Source organism: Pseudophryne corroboree, chromosome 1 (genome assembly GCF_028390025.1).
Source record: "Pseudophryne corroboree isolate aPseCor3 chromosome 1, aPseCor3.hap2, whole genome shotgun sequence".
Lineage (NCBI taxonomy): Eukaryota > Metazoa > Chordata > Amphibia > Anura > Myobatrachidae > Pseudophryne > Pseudophryne corroboree.
The window spans coordinates 533,618,023-533,633,178 of record NC_086444.1 but is presented as its reverse complement, the minus strand read 5'-3'; the positions used below and the strand labels follow the sequence as shown (position 1 = coordinate 533,633,178).

The 15,156-nt window shown below is 41.6% G+C and overlaps 1 non-coding gene across 1 annotated transcript; it reads left to right on the top strand.

Annotated features, from left to right (window-relative positions):
• Positions 1-1,868: 1,868 nt before the first annotated feature.
• LOC134932843 (U6atac minor spliceosomal RNA) lies at positions 1,869-1,997 on the top strand. Its single transcript, XR_010179508.1, has one exon. It is a non-coding gene; the product is annotated as a U6atac minor spliceosomal RNA (small nuclear RNA).
• The last annotated feature ends 13,159 nt before the right edge of the window (positions 1,998-15,156 follow it).

The following is a 15,156-nucleotide window of genomic DNA, read 5'->3' as shown; positions in this document are numbered from 1 at the left end:
ATACCCTGTCTGTCTCTCCAGCCAAATCTCCCTCTACATCTCTTCAGTTCCAGCCCACCCTCCATATCTTCAATATATAATGGCAAACTGCTCTAATCAAACTGGTAACATTCCTCAGGTGCTGCAATAAGGGGTTACTTTAGACAAGAAAGGGGTGCACCATAAAGGCTATTAGTAACAAGACATGTACACTATATGATAACAGAAAATGTAGAGATCTTGGTTACAAGCTGAATTGGGCTGCGTGAAAGGCAGAGAGTGGTTTCCAATGGCTTATCGCAGCCTGGTCTGGCAATCCCGGATGGAGGAAACACTTTGTAATTGGACTACCTTGTGTGTCTGTGACTGACAGGTAAGACTTCTTATTGAAAGTCACTGCCAGTCACAGTGAAGCCAGTACAGTATCAAACAGCATAAGTCTTCACTGACACTGAACTGGGTGGCAGATTTTACCTGTGGGTACTGCAGTCTTGCATCCCATAGGCAAAATACACCACTGGACTTAAAAATATGTTTTAATAATGTTGTTTCTCCTTCATCCACTAGGGGATACTGGAGTGCTGTTTACAATTGGTATAGAGAGTGTGCTAACTGGGAGCTGGCACTTTAAGAATTTAGAAGTGTGATTAACCCCTCCCCCTCTTTATCCCTCCTACAAGCCAGTCTTAATTTAATGCCTGAGTGAGCTGGTCACAACCTGGGAATCTCATCAAAGGTTAAAAGTTATAAAAAAAATGTTAGTCAGAGATTCTGAAGTCAAGCAAGAGGAGATGACAGGCAGTGACTGCCCCTGCCTGTCTGTGGCGATGGAGCTGTCCCTCCACAACTGCTCACAGTTCATGCAGGGGTTCCCAAGTCAGAAACCAACATCTCTGGGATAGCACAGGACGCCGCTGCATGCAGTGCACATCTCGGTCCTCCTAGACACAACTGCCACTGGCCAACAAAGGGCAGCTCTGTGAATATAATGCGTGACTCCCATTTAGCAGGATGCCAGGCACAAACAAATGGCAGTGATTTAGTAAGTTCAAGCAACAGTCCACACAAAAGAACACCATAAAGGGGGGGCTGTGCTATCTCCCAGAGTTCAACTCCTTGCTCTCAGCTGCCCTGGCACTATCACAGTATAGTAGAAGCCGGCGGCCATTACTAAAGGTAAGGTACACACTCTCCAGAGGTCCCTGCAACACAGTTTGATAGGTGTTGCTGCAGCTGAGGACTGCGCTGACCTTCTAAGGCAGCGCTGAGACTGAGAGACCTAAAACAAGATTGTGAGTTATAGATGGTGTAGAGGTTTTGTCAGGAGAGTAATTGAGCACATGTAACTGAGTTTCAATTTCACTTTAGTTACTGCATATACTGTGCCTAGCATTTTAGCATTGCTAACAGTGCTGATTGGGGCAAGGGGGATTATACTCCTCCTCTGCCCCTCTCTCCTGCCTGTCTTACCTCTTAGTCTCTCCTCTCACACTGTCCACTATGCTACTGTGTTGTTTGTGTTTCAGTGTGTTTGACCATGACTGGAAAAAGGCTATAAGGCTTCACAGAAGACCTTCACCTGCACTAGGAGTGCATAGAAATTCACATCAGATACAGTAGTTCCCTTTTATATTATTCTTGTGATTAGAAGCAACAAGGCTTAATACATCACCACAGGTGCAGGATGCACCAGTTTGGGTGTTGATGCTTAATACTGTTATGTCTCACCTGTCAGCAGAGTTGTAATCCTCTTCAGGAGATTTCCAGATTTTAGAAATTTGACCCCTGACCAGACCCAGAACTGACCTGGGCTTGGGGCCTAGCAAGGTCAGTGGAAGGGCTCACTAAGGCCACAGTCCCATCCTCCTCTGTGACACATTTCCTAAAAGGTGTTGTGTGAAAGAGATAAGGTTAAAACTCCCCTTTACAAGGATAGAAGAGGTCCCAGTGGCCTTTATAACACATATACGGTTGAGGCACTGCCATCTACTCTGTGGCATCTCTAACCTAGTTTTTAAGAATGTTACCCTTTGTCCTGCAGTCGGATGGCTCAAAGGATAAGGATATGTCCCCATTAGTGGGGTCGAGTTTCCACACACAGGAGAGGACATCATAGCGACCAGGAAACACCCAGATAAAATATTCCAGGTGCCCCATCACTTTTGTCAACATATCCTTCCCCGCTGACAGCAAGAAGTTATGCAAGACTCCTTCTACAGTAGATTCCTCAGTGTTTCATCTGTCCAAAGAGACTGTGCTTCCAGTCCCTTCTTGAAGGAGGCATCAGACAGGAGATTGAAAATGAATGTCTATTAACACAGCAGCAGGCAAAACTACATCCTGCACTGGTAGGTAGCCATGTCAACAGGGCTATTGAGGCCTGGGTGAAACAACTAATTGAGGGTCTGCAAGCAGGACCCCCAGAGGAGGATCTTATCCCCTTTACAGAGCATATTAAGGAGTCAGCCGCTTCAGTAGGTGAGACATCTAAGGAGGTATGTCATCTTGTTTCTAGGTCCTCCGCCTTAGCGGTGTAAGCCGCAGAGCTCTCTAGTTGCAACAGTGGCAAGCAGACACAGAATCAAAGAGGGAGGTGGAAGCGTTACCATTTACTGGTGATATCCTGTTCAGGCCCGACCTGGACAAGTGGATTTTCCAGGCAACTGTGGGTAAGTCTACTTTTCACCCCTTCAGCTGTGCCAGCCACTCGAAAGACCTTATTCCGGACCTTCCTTTAAAGTCCTTTCTGGATCTTGAATCTTTAGCGGTAGTTCAAGAGGAGGATCAGCATTTTCTTGTGGTTCCATAGAATGTGGCAGGACCACAGTAAACTCTTCTCTCTAGGACACCAAGTCCACCACAAAACCTGCCTGGATACCTGGAAATGGGACCTCATCACTCAGGGGTACAAGCTCAATTTCTGGTTCCAGCCTCCTCCTCGGTTTTTCACCACCGGTTTGCCAGCTTCAGGCATGTCATTTTACAGGAGGCTATAGACAAACTCCTGACAGCACAAATGTTGGTACCAGTCCCCACACATTAGCTGAAACAAGGGTTCTATTGCAGGTTATTTATGGCTCCAGGGCCAGATGACTCGTTCAGACCTATTCTGAACTTAACGGATCTTTATCCGGTTTATGAGACTTTTTCAAGTTAAGGACAGAATCTTTTATTTAGTAATTGCAGGATTCAAGGAAAAAGTGTTCCTAGTGTCCTTGGACAGAGGATCTTCATCCCTCAAGACAAGGTGAAAGACATTCAGGATAGGGTTTGGTTGGTCCAACAACACATACAAGTGTTGGTGCATTTATGCATATAACTACTCGGGAGTATGGTGGCAGCCTTAGAAGCAATTCCTTACAGCCATTTTTACTCAAGAACTTTTCAGCTATATCTCCTATCTCAGTGATTGAGATCACACTTGTTCCTTCACCAGAGAATTACATTGGCACCGAGAAGTCAAATATCAGTACTCTGGTGGTTGACCTCATCTCACATACGGGACTAGTAGTTTGGAGTTTGGCGTGATTGGACTCTCCTCACCACAGATGCAAGCCTGTGAAAGGGGGCAGTGACTTAGGACACCCACTTCCAAGGCCGCTGAACTCCACAGGAAGGACAGCATGGTTGTTTAAAGGGCATCCTAAGGCAAAGAGGGATTCTGGTGGCACTCATCCTTACTATGCTTGGGACTAGAAGGAAGTTACTTTCAGTCACTACCACCGCATCTGGTAAGCTTACGCATTCTGGTGTGAATGCTGTGGAACGTTCCCCACTTCCTTGTCCCTCTCCTTCCAGAAGAAACTGGTCTTGCTGTAGGACCTGGAGATTGTCCTTTTGTTCTTACAATCCTCTCTGTTTGAACAATTGGAGAAGGTGGAGGTGAAGTATCTATCATAGAAAGTGGAACTTCTACTCTCCCTGGCTTCTGTCAGAGTGTTCTGCTCTGGTGACCTCAATTCTTGATATTCCAGGAAGATATGGCCAAACTCTGCAAGAAAATGTCAAAAAACAGGATTTTGGTACTTACTGGTAAATCCGTTTCTCAGATTCCCCAGGGTACACTGGAAGCCCACCCTGTGCTGTACCTTCCTGCCATGGTTATTGTCATTATGTGTTTAACTGTTTTCAGTTCTTCTTTTGACTGTTTCCTTATGTTTGACACCTGTTCTGTGTTGTGTTTGTTGTAGAGATGTGCGGCAGGCACTTTTCATGTTTTGTGTTTTGGTTCTAATTCCCCGCTCGTGGTTTGTTTTTGCCAAAACCACCCATTTGTGTTTTGGTTTTGGATCTGGATTATGTTTTTAAAAAAACATAAAAACAGCTAAAAATCACAGAATTTGGGGGTAATTTTGATCCTACGGTATTATTAACCTCAATGACATTCATTTCCACTCATTTCCAGTCTATTCTGAACACCTCACACCTCACAATATTGTTTTTAGGCCAAAAGGTTGCACCGAGGTGACTGTATGACTAAGCTAAGTGACACAAGTGTGCGGCACAAACAACTGGCCCATCAGGCACTGCAGTGTCAGACAGGATGGCAGATATAAAAAAGGCCCCAAACAGCACATCATGCAAACATGTAAAAGAGTGCAATAAGGTAGCTGTATGACTAAACTAAGCGACACACACACCTGGCCCATCTAGGAGTGGTACTGCATTGTCAAACAGGACTGCAGATATAATAAAAAGTCCAGAAACAGCACATCATGCAAAGATGAAAAAGAGGTGAAATGAGGTTGCTGTATGACTAAGCTAAGCAACACAACAATTAGCCCAATAATTAGCCCACTAGTGGCACTGCAGTGTTAGACAGGTTGGCACTTAAAAAATAGTACCCAAACAGCACATCATGCCAAGAAGTAAAAGAGGGCAATGAGGTAGCTGGATGACTAAGATAATCAACACAAGTGTGTGGCACAAACACCTGGCCCACCTAGGGTTGGCACTGCAGTCCCACTGCACTAATGGCAGATACTGGACGCACATCTAACACCAGCAAAGTTGTTATGGCCTCAGTAATTCACTTTGCAACAGGGTATATATATACAGCAGTATCACTGGAATTATATGGCAGTACCACTAAACATATATGGCAGTATCACTGGAATTATACAGCAGGATCACTGGAATTATATGGCAGGATCAATGGAATTATACGGCAGGATCACTGGATTTATACGTCAGTACCACTGGATTTATACGACAGTACCAATGGAATTATACGGCAACATCACTGGAATTTTACGGCAGCATCACTAGAATTTTACGGCAGCATAACAGGAATTATGCAGCAGGATCACTGGATTTATACGGCAGGATTACTGGAATTATACGGCAGGATTACTGGAATTATACGGCAGGATCACTGGATTTATACACCAGTACCGCTGGAATTAAATGGCAGGATCACTGGAAGTATACTGCAGTACCACTGGATTTATACAGCAGTACCACTGGACATATACGGCAGTATCACTGGGCTGTACTTTCAGTACCACTGGAATTATACGTCAGGATCATTGGAATTATACGGCAGTATCACTGGATTTATACGCCAGTACCACTGGAATTATACGTCAGGATCACTGGAATTATACGGCAGGATCACTGGAATTATACACCAGTACCACAGGAATTATACGGCATGATCACTGGAATTATACGGCAGTACCACTTGATTTAAATGGCGGTACCACTGGACATATATGGCCGTATCACTGGACTGGACTTATACGCCAGTATCACTGGATTTATACGGCAGGATCAATGGAATTATACGGCAGTACAACTTGAATTATATGGCAGGATCACTGGATTTATACGCCAGTACCACTGGAATTATATGGAAGGATCACTGGATTATACAGCAAGATCACTGGAATTTTAAGGCAATACCACTGGAGTTATATTTAAGTACCACTGGACATATATGGCAGTATCACTTGCCTGGACTTATGCGCCAGTACCACTGGAATTATATGGCAGGATCACTGGAATTACACGGCAGGATCACTGGAATTATATGCCAGTGCCACTGGAATTTTATGGCAGGATCACTGGAATTCTACGTTACGATCACTGGATTTATACGCCAGTACCACTGAAATTATACAGCAGGATCACTGGAATTAATCGACAGTTCACTGGACTTAAACGGCAGCACCACTGGACATATACGGCAGTTTCACTGGACTGGACATATACGCCAGTACCACTAGATTTATACAGCAGTACCGCTTGAAATATACAGCAGTATCAATGGACATATATGGCAGTATCACTGGACATATACGGCAGTACCACTGGACATATACAGCAGCTCAGGGACACCACCACTGAACTGATGCAGGACAACACAGCACCACTGCAATGGACTGGACTTATACAGCAGCACTGGACATATGGCAGCAGAGGACACCACCACTGTGACTAGACTGATGCAGCACAAGACACCACCACTGGGCTGATGCAGCACAACACAGCACCACTGGACTGAATTTATACAGCAGCACTGAACATATGGCATCAGAGGACAGTACCACTGTGACTGGACTGATGCAGCACAAGACACTAACACTGAACTGATGCGGGACACTGAGGATGGAGACACATCCTCTTTCTATACTCTCCAATGCAACAGTGAAAATGGCGGCGACGTACGACTCCTTATATGGAATCCAAACCCATGAGAATGCGACAGCGAGATGATGACGTTTTGCTTCGCTCTGGTTTCAGCGTCAGGCGGGAAAACCTGAGCCTGACTCGGATCCAGGCTTGGGCAGTGAAGTCCGGTCGGTTCGGTTCTCTGAGAACCAAACCCGTTCATCTCTAGTTTGTTGTGTGTACTTGTTTCACTCCTCCTCTGGAGTTTATTTTTCCAGCTCTCCTCTGGCATGGTTTACTAAGACTGGTTTGTAGGAGGGGTATAGAGGGGGATGAGCTAGTCACACTTCTAATTCTTAAAGAGCCAGCTCCCAGTTAGCACACACTTTATACCCATTGTGAAGTGCATTCCAGTGTCCCCTGTGGAATCGGAGAAAGGGATTTACCAGTAAGAACCAAAATCCATTTTTTAATGTTTTTTAACATCTATTATATTTTAAATATTGTATTTGATACATACTGTATTGTTTTTAATAACTACAGAATCTTACGTGTTTTTTTTTACATACCTTAAAAAAAATACTGTAACAAGCAGAGATATTTCAACTAGAGGAAAAAATTGTTTTCTTTTCTTTTCATTTGTTATCTTCCCAGACAGTTTTGCTGATAATGAAACTATCTATTAATCTAATCTGTGACAGCATGATTGATAAAATCCAACTCAGTCACTTTCACACAGAAGCCTGTATCATACTGCAATAAGAACCCCATTACATCACTAGACTTCCAGCGAAAAATGTGCTACTGTATACAGGCACATATACTCAGCATATAACACCACCCATAGAAGGACCAATCAACTAAGGTAGGAGGTGCATGCACAGGTCACCAAAACTTATATATTGCAATAAAACTCTTATCATTCACCAAGATAGAGACTATTCAGTATCAGAATCTGCTTCTGATTAAATCACATGCTGGGGGCCACCCAGCGCATGGCAAGGCTGTCCAGCATAGGCGGCCAGCGTTGATTGCATCACTGAGACAGGAATCAGGGTTGACCCCCTGCATATGCAGCTAGTCTGCATATACAGGTGTACCACAGCCATTTTTCGTGATGCAGTGGCCGCTTGTGATATCATGTGGCTGCCCCGAAAATGGTCCGGACTTTGTGTATGCGCAGATGGCAGAAAAGGGGCCATCTGCGTTTTTTTGCAAATAAGCGGCCTATGGGGGTAATTCTGAGTTGATCGCAGCAGCAACTTTGTTAGCAATTGGGCAAAACCATGTGCACTGTAGGGGAGGCAGATATAACATGTGCAGAGCGAGATAGATTTGGGTGGGGTGTGTTCAATCTGCAATCTAAATTGCAGTGTAAAAATAAAGCAGCCAGTATTTACCCTGCACAGAAACAAAATAGCCCACCCAAATCTAACTCTCTCTGCAAATGTTATATCTGCCCCCCTGCAGTGCACATGGTTTTGCCCAACTGCTAAAAAATTTCCTGCTGCGATCAACTTGGAATAACCCCCTATGTACTGTGGTACCTGAACAGGAACCCACCACCAATCTGGGAAAAATAAATGGCAGCATTACCTCTCCACCTCAAAACACAAATTCAGTAGACAGCCCAGATGCTTATAGTTTCTTTGCTATTCTTCTTGCAGTATTTTGTCTGTGACTTTTTTGTTTGCTGATACAGTATGTAAGCAATGTTAGGGTTGTTTCACATCTGACTACAAATTTATATTTAATTAAATAAAGTGAACAAGCAGAACATTATTTTTTAAGTGAAAATGTATTACAATGTAAACATATTTATGCAAAGATACCTGTGATTTAAATATATCACATTCATCTTAAGAAACATTTGACTAAGTGATAAACCCATACATGGAACCATATCTTTTATATTGTAACTCTTCCTCATAATTCAAGGTGTCTTTGGAGAGTTAAATTGTCTAATGCAATTAAATGGTTATTGCAGTACTTATGACATTTTATAAATGCTGACTGCAGAGAAAAGCAGAAAGTGACTGTGATGTTAAATGATCACTAGACATTGGTGGAGATATTATAAAAATACAGCAATATTTCCTGGGATTGAAAGGGTATAGCATGGATCATTCTCCATAATATTTTTCCCTGAGGACATGTAAAAGGAAATAAAAAAAATATCTCCCATAAAATATACATGACATATAATGACAATTAGGACCTTGAGTGCATTTTGTACGAAGCAAAATCAAACACTCAAAATCTATATACAGCAATTTTTTACATTTTTATTTGCTGAATTGTACAATTTAAGTAAAATAACACATTTGATAATAAGAGTATTACTGCTATTTTTTCATTAAAAAAAAACCCTGTGTTGTATTACAGTATACTGTATAATAATACACCATAATCCTGAAAACAAACATTGTTGTCTTACAATGATCACATTTTTATTTAAAATGTTTAATCAAATGTCCTGTTCCAATAATAATTTAAATATTATCCAATCCTCAATATTTACAATATAATATAAAATTAGTAAAACAATCACATTATGTTAATTAGAACTAATCAAAAGTTGTTGTTTTTTTATTACCATACCCAACTGATTTTTGAATTCGTGTATTTGCTGGGTTTATTTGTAAAATATATACAAGTAAATATGTAACTACTATTTTTTTTTTATTAGAAAGAGATTTGTGTGCTCAAATATTGAGCTGCTCTTTCAATTATGAGCTTACCAAGTATATATTTGCTTTACTCAAGGATTTGACAATAACATGAATAAGGGGAATAATGTATAATAATTAGGTTCCAATGCATTCCTTTCTGGTTATTTATCATAATTACAATGATATCACATACTACAGAGCATCACAAATATTTCCATGGATGATTTACTTGGAACAACAGACATAATGGAGTATTAACAGATAAAGCGGAATAGTTGGTTTTACTTTTGTCTTGCAACATTACACTGAAAATAAAGGTAGGAAATAAAGGTACAGAACTAGGAAAAACAAATGACAGTAACTGACAAAAAATATTAAAATTGAACTTTAAATTATGCAGTCATCTGTAGCTTCAATGATTAAATGTAGTAATTAGTAAAACACTTTTCCAAGTAAATACAATTTTGTATTAATTTATCATTAGATTTAGGTGAACTTGTGCGACTGACTTCCCTTTTCCAAAGCAACATTTACCACTGTGATATTTCATTGCATGATACAGGTTGAGTCTCCCTTATCCAAAATGCTTGGGACCAGAGGTATTTTGGATATGGGATTTTTCCGTATTTTGGAATAATTGCATACCATAATGAGATATCATGGTGATGGGACCTAAATCTAAGCACAGAATACATTTATGTTACATATACACCTTATACAGACAGCCTGAAGGTAATTTTAGCCAATATTTTTTATAACTTTGTGCATTAAACAAAGTGTGTGTACATTCACACAATTCATTTGTTTCATATACACCTTATACACACAGCCTGAAGGTCATTTAATACAATATTTTTAATAACTTTGTGTATTAAACAAAGTTTGTGTACATTGAGCCATCAGAAAACAAAGGTTTCACTATCTCACTCTCACTCAAAAAAGTCCGTATTTCGGAATATTCCATATTTTGGAATATTTGGATATGGGATACTCAACCTGTACTTATATGAAATCACTATGCTGATTCTTTTTTCATGATTTATAATGCTGTTGATCATATCCATGGGCCTACAAGCAATTCTGTCCTTTAAATTCTGTATATGGGGGGTAATTCCAAGTTGATAGCAGCAGGAATTTTGTTAGCATTTGGGCAAAACCATGTGCACTGCAGGGGAGGCAGATATAACATGTGCAGAGAGAGTTAGATTTGGGTGTGGTGTGTTCAATCTGCAATCTAATTTGCAGTGTAAAAATAAAGCAGACAGTATTTACCCTGCACAGAAACAAAATAACCCACCCAAATCTAACTCTCTTTGCAAATGTTATATCTGCCACACCTGCGTGCAGATGGTTTTGCCCAACTGCTAACAAAATTCCTGTTGCGATCAACTTGGAATTACCCCAATGGAATCTATTGATTCTGCATTGCTTAAGTGCTTAGAAGCAGAAGATAGCAAAAATATCTCTTGCTACCCAGTCACCAGTCCTTGCAGCAGTTTTCTCCATTGTTTTCTATGGTGATTGTATGCAACAATGGGGTCCTAGTTTGCCGGAGTTGCGGGATGCTGACCAACCTTGGAGGTTTTTTTAAAGCGGCAATCGTTTTAATCATTGACTTACTGACTTTCAAAGCACTACATGATCAGGGGCTACAGTACCTGAAGCAGCTTCTAATTTGATACTGCCCCACTCACTTACTGTGATCTGTAGATTAATGACTTTTAGCAGTACCTAGAATCTCCCATAATTCATCTGGGGATAATGCTTTTAGTCATGCAGCTCTGACTTTATGGAACTCGCTTCCCCAGACAGTTCGAGAGGACGCCACTCTAGAATCCTTCAAAAAAAGACTCAAGACTTTCCTGTTTACTCAAGCATTTCCTTTATTGTCCCATTAATTTCTTCATGCTCTCTGTATTTCATGAAAAGATTTTCTGTATTTCCTTTTTTTCTATACTGTATTGTTTATTCTGTTAAGTGCCTTGAGTACCTCTAGAAAGAGTGTATATAAATAAAAGTATTATTATTATTATTATTATTATTATTATTACAATAAGCAGGAATCTGTAGCTGCGGCAGATTTAACATTAACTAGGAGTGACATCTATTCACTGACTTACCTGAAATGATATACAGCACAGATGTTAACAGCAGTAAATGTATATTGCATTTTAACATACATTATGTGACGCATAAGGCAAAAAAATATATTGCAGAAAGCAATATTTATTGTACTTAGCAGGCCAATCTCTTGTATTTCCTTGGTATCAAATATCTGGAAGTGAGATGACTGGCACAGACATCACAATATAGCTCCCATTAACTTAAAGTCATGTCACTCCTACCAGGGAAATCAAATGCATGTGCACCAATTTTTTGTGAGGGCACTTAGAAAATTCCTGAAAAACATTTGTACTCTAATGAATAATACTTCAGGAAATAACATGAATATAAAGTATAAGGCACAAAGTTAAGGGGTTTGGCTTGATGTCTAATATGGCAGATGCACTTTCATAGTGCACTGGATGTCTGCCTTTTCACAAAATCTTTTTACTGTTGTCAGCTGCATCAGTGGCAGATGCTGTGGACCCTTCCTGTCTTTCTGCCTCTTGGCCTCACCTCATGAACAGAGGCCCACTATTTGCTGCTCCTGGGAGGGCGGACCTGGTGCAACCATGACCCTGCGAGGCCACTTCATCACTTTATCTTGTGCTCCTTTGCCAGATGACACTTATCACTGACCAACTGGTGTGCTCTGTCCTAGGTGACGTGTTGGATGGAGTCACTCCTCCTCTCATGGGGGTCACCTTGGATCCTGTTCCAGCATGCTCCATTTTTGCATATTTATCCTAAGGTGGTCCAAAGACAGTGCCTTGGAAAATTGTGAGTGTTCCAAACTCTGCTGTTCATCCTGTACCTGTTTGGATTTTCACTGGATTGTTTCTGCACTTCTCCATCCCCACAATTTGGACTGGGCATTCCTCCTGGTTTAATCTTATGCAGTTTATTGGTTCTAAGTACTGATGTGCTCTCCCCACTAAAGAGGTGCAATGCCAATTTTACAGTATGTTCCTCAGATACTATATGGGGACTGTCACCTGATATATATATGGGTAGTGGGTTAAAACACCACCATGTTACAATAGCCTAGGGTAGAGTGGCTAATTCTTAGGCTCTTTAAATGCTGCTGTCTTACTACTTATTATTTGACATGCCAGCACTGTCCTTTACTTCTCTACCCCATTGTGTCTGTGATTGAGAACCATAATGGCACTAAGAAAAAGGAGGGAAAACATTATGCCTGACTGCAACCCAGTATTTTGGGGTATGGTATGGAAGGTAGATAGTAACTAGGTCGACCACTATTGGTCGACAGTATCTAGGTCAACAGGGTATCTAGGTCAACAGCGTCTTTATGTCGACATGGTCTAAGTCGACAGGTCAAAAGCTCGACTTGAGTTTTTAATGGTTTTTTGGTGTCATTTTCTTTGTAGAGTGACCGGGAACCCCAATTAGTGCACCGTGTCCTCTTGCATGGCTCGCTTCGCTAGGCACAGGATACCATTCCAATCGTAGTCCACGTAGACCGTTAAGTATGAAGAGGATCAAAAAAAGAAAAAATTGTGAAAAAACTCATGTTGACCTTTTGACCTGTCGACCTAGAACATGTCAACCTAGAAACCCTGTCGACCTAGTTACTGTTAACCAATAGTAGTCGACCTAGATAGTGTCGACCTAGTTACTGTCGACCTAGAGACCGGATCCCGGATATTTTATGCCAGTTTCATTATTACTTTGTTAAAGAACAGATCCTCCACAATTCCAGATCATTGGCATCTATTGACTTCATTGTACTGTATCTAGAGTACAAATATTTCATAATCTTTCTTGGCATCCATTTCAACAGCATTAATTCCTGAAACTAGCAGTTTAGTAGTTCAGGAAGAAAGACGTCAAATACTGTTGAGTTTTTATTGGTTTGTCTATTGGTCTTTCATTATGGGAACCATTTCTATATGTTCTTTTGCCTCTAGAGACACATGTACAGTAGTTAGTTTATTAAGTTTATTTAAACCTACACAGTGTGTGCTATCCTGTTTGAGTTTAATATACCATGTATATTCAATATGTTTTTCTTGGTACTGTATGTCAATGTTATTATACGCTACTATACAGGTACAGATGTGTCCACTTACATCTTTGCTTTTTTACCAATTCTGCACAACATGCAAAACACGGCTAAGCGGTGTTTCATTAGTAGCGAGTGGATAAATTTTAACATTTTTCCTTGCCATAATAGAATATGTATAAAGTAACATATTAAAGAAGCAAATTAAAAAAAATCACAAGGCATGGCTAAGACATAAAAACAGCTAAAATCACAGAATTTGGGAATAATTTTGATACTACGGTATTATTAACCTCAATAACATTCATTCCCACTCATTTCCAGTCTATTCTGAACACCTCACAATGTTGTTGTTAGGCCAAAAGGTTGCACCGAGGTGTCTGTATGACTAAGTTATCGACACAAGTGTGCAGCACAAACACCTGGCCCATCTAGGAGTGGCACTGCAGTAGCAGACAGGATAGCACTTAAAAAAACTAGGCCCCAAACAGCACATGATGCAAAGAAGAAAAAGAGGTGCAATTAGGAAGCTGTATGACTAAGCTAAGCGACACAAGTGTGTGGCACAAACACCTGGACCATCTAGGAGTGGCACTGCAGTTGCAGACAGGATGGCACTTAAAAAAACTAGGCCCCAAACAGCAAATTATGCAAAGAATAAAAAGAGGTGCAATGAGGTAGCTGTATGACTAAGCTAAGCGACACAAGTGTGCGGCACAAACACCTGGCCCATCTAGGAAAGGCACTGCAGTTGAAGACAGGATGGCACTTAAAAAAATCTAGGCTCTGGGGGCGTAGCTTGCAAGCTATCCGGGAGACATATGGAGTGAGAGCTCCTGCTATTTTGTCTAAATCCAGTTCCCTATCTCACCCACCGGACCTGCCTGAGCCCCAGTTACCTGTGTCCTGTCACCTTGGGTCGGTGCCTTAGTGCTGCGGAGCCGGGAGACGGCCCCTTTGTCCTTGCAGGTTGCGACCTGTTCACCACCCCTGAGCCTTGATTTGGGCTCCTCCCTGGTCCGATCCCGCTATTTATAAAGTGGTGGCACTGCCTAGTGTGACGGTTCAGCCTATGAACCCCCCGCCGGGCGGGTTTCTGTGGCCGCCTTGCCTGTGGAGAGTGTAGGGAGGAGAGATTCGGCAGCTCCTGCTTCTGGCTGCAGGACCAGAGGAGAACGCTGGTCCTGCCACTGAATATCAAAGGTGGTGTCAGGGGGTGAGTGCGGTGCGGGGATGCCTTTTTCCGGGTGCCCCCCTCCCTTTCTTTCTCTGTTCCCCAGAATGTATGTATGAATGAATGTAGTTTTACCCTCATTAATACACCATGACCAAGTAGGCTTCATTCCCCAACGCCAAGCCTCAAATAACACTACATGTACCATAGACTTAATACATCACTCCAACACACATGGGGTTCCATCAGTAGTCTTGGCTATGGACGCCAAAAAGGCATTCGACCACCTATTATGGCCTTTTATGTTTAACACGTTAGCCTCAGTAGGTATATTGGGAAAATTTCTACAGGCCATAAGAGCTCTTTATTCACACCCTTCTTCTACGGTAATGACCAATGGTTTGCACTCACCACGTTTTACTCAGGAAAATGGGACAAGACAAGGGTTCCCCTTATCCCCTCTTATCTTTGCCATCTGCATTGAGCCATTGGTGGCTAGAATTAGAGCTAACCCTGGGTCAAGGTGGGTGACGAACAATACAAAGTGTCTCTCTTTGCTGACGATATTCTCCTTACTTTGACTATTCCCT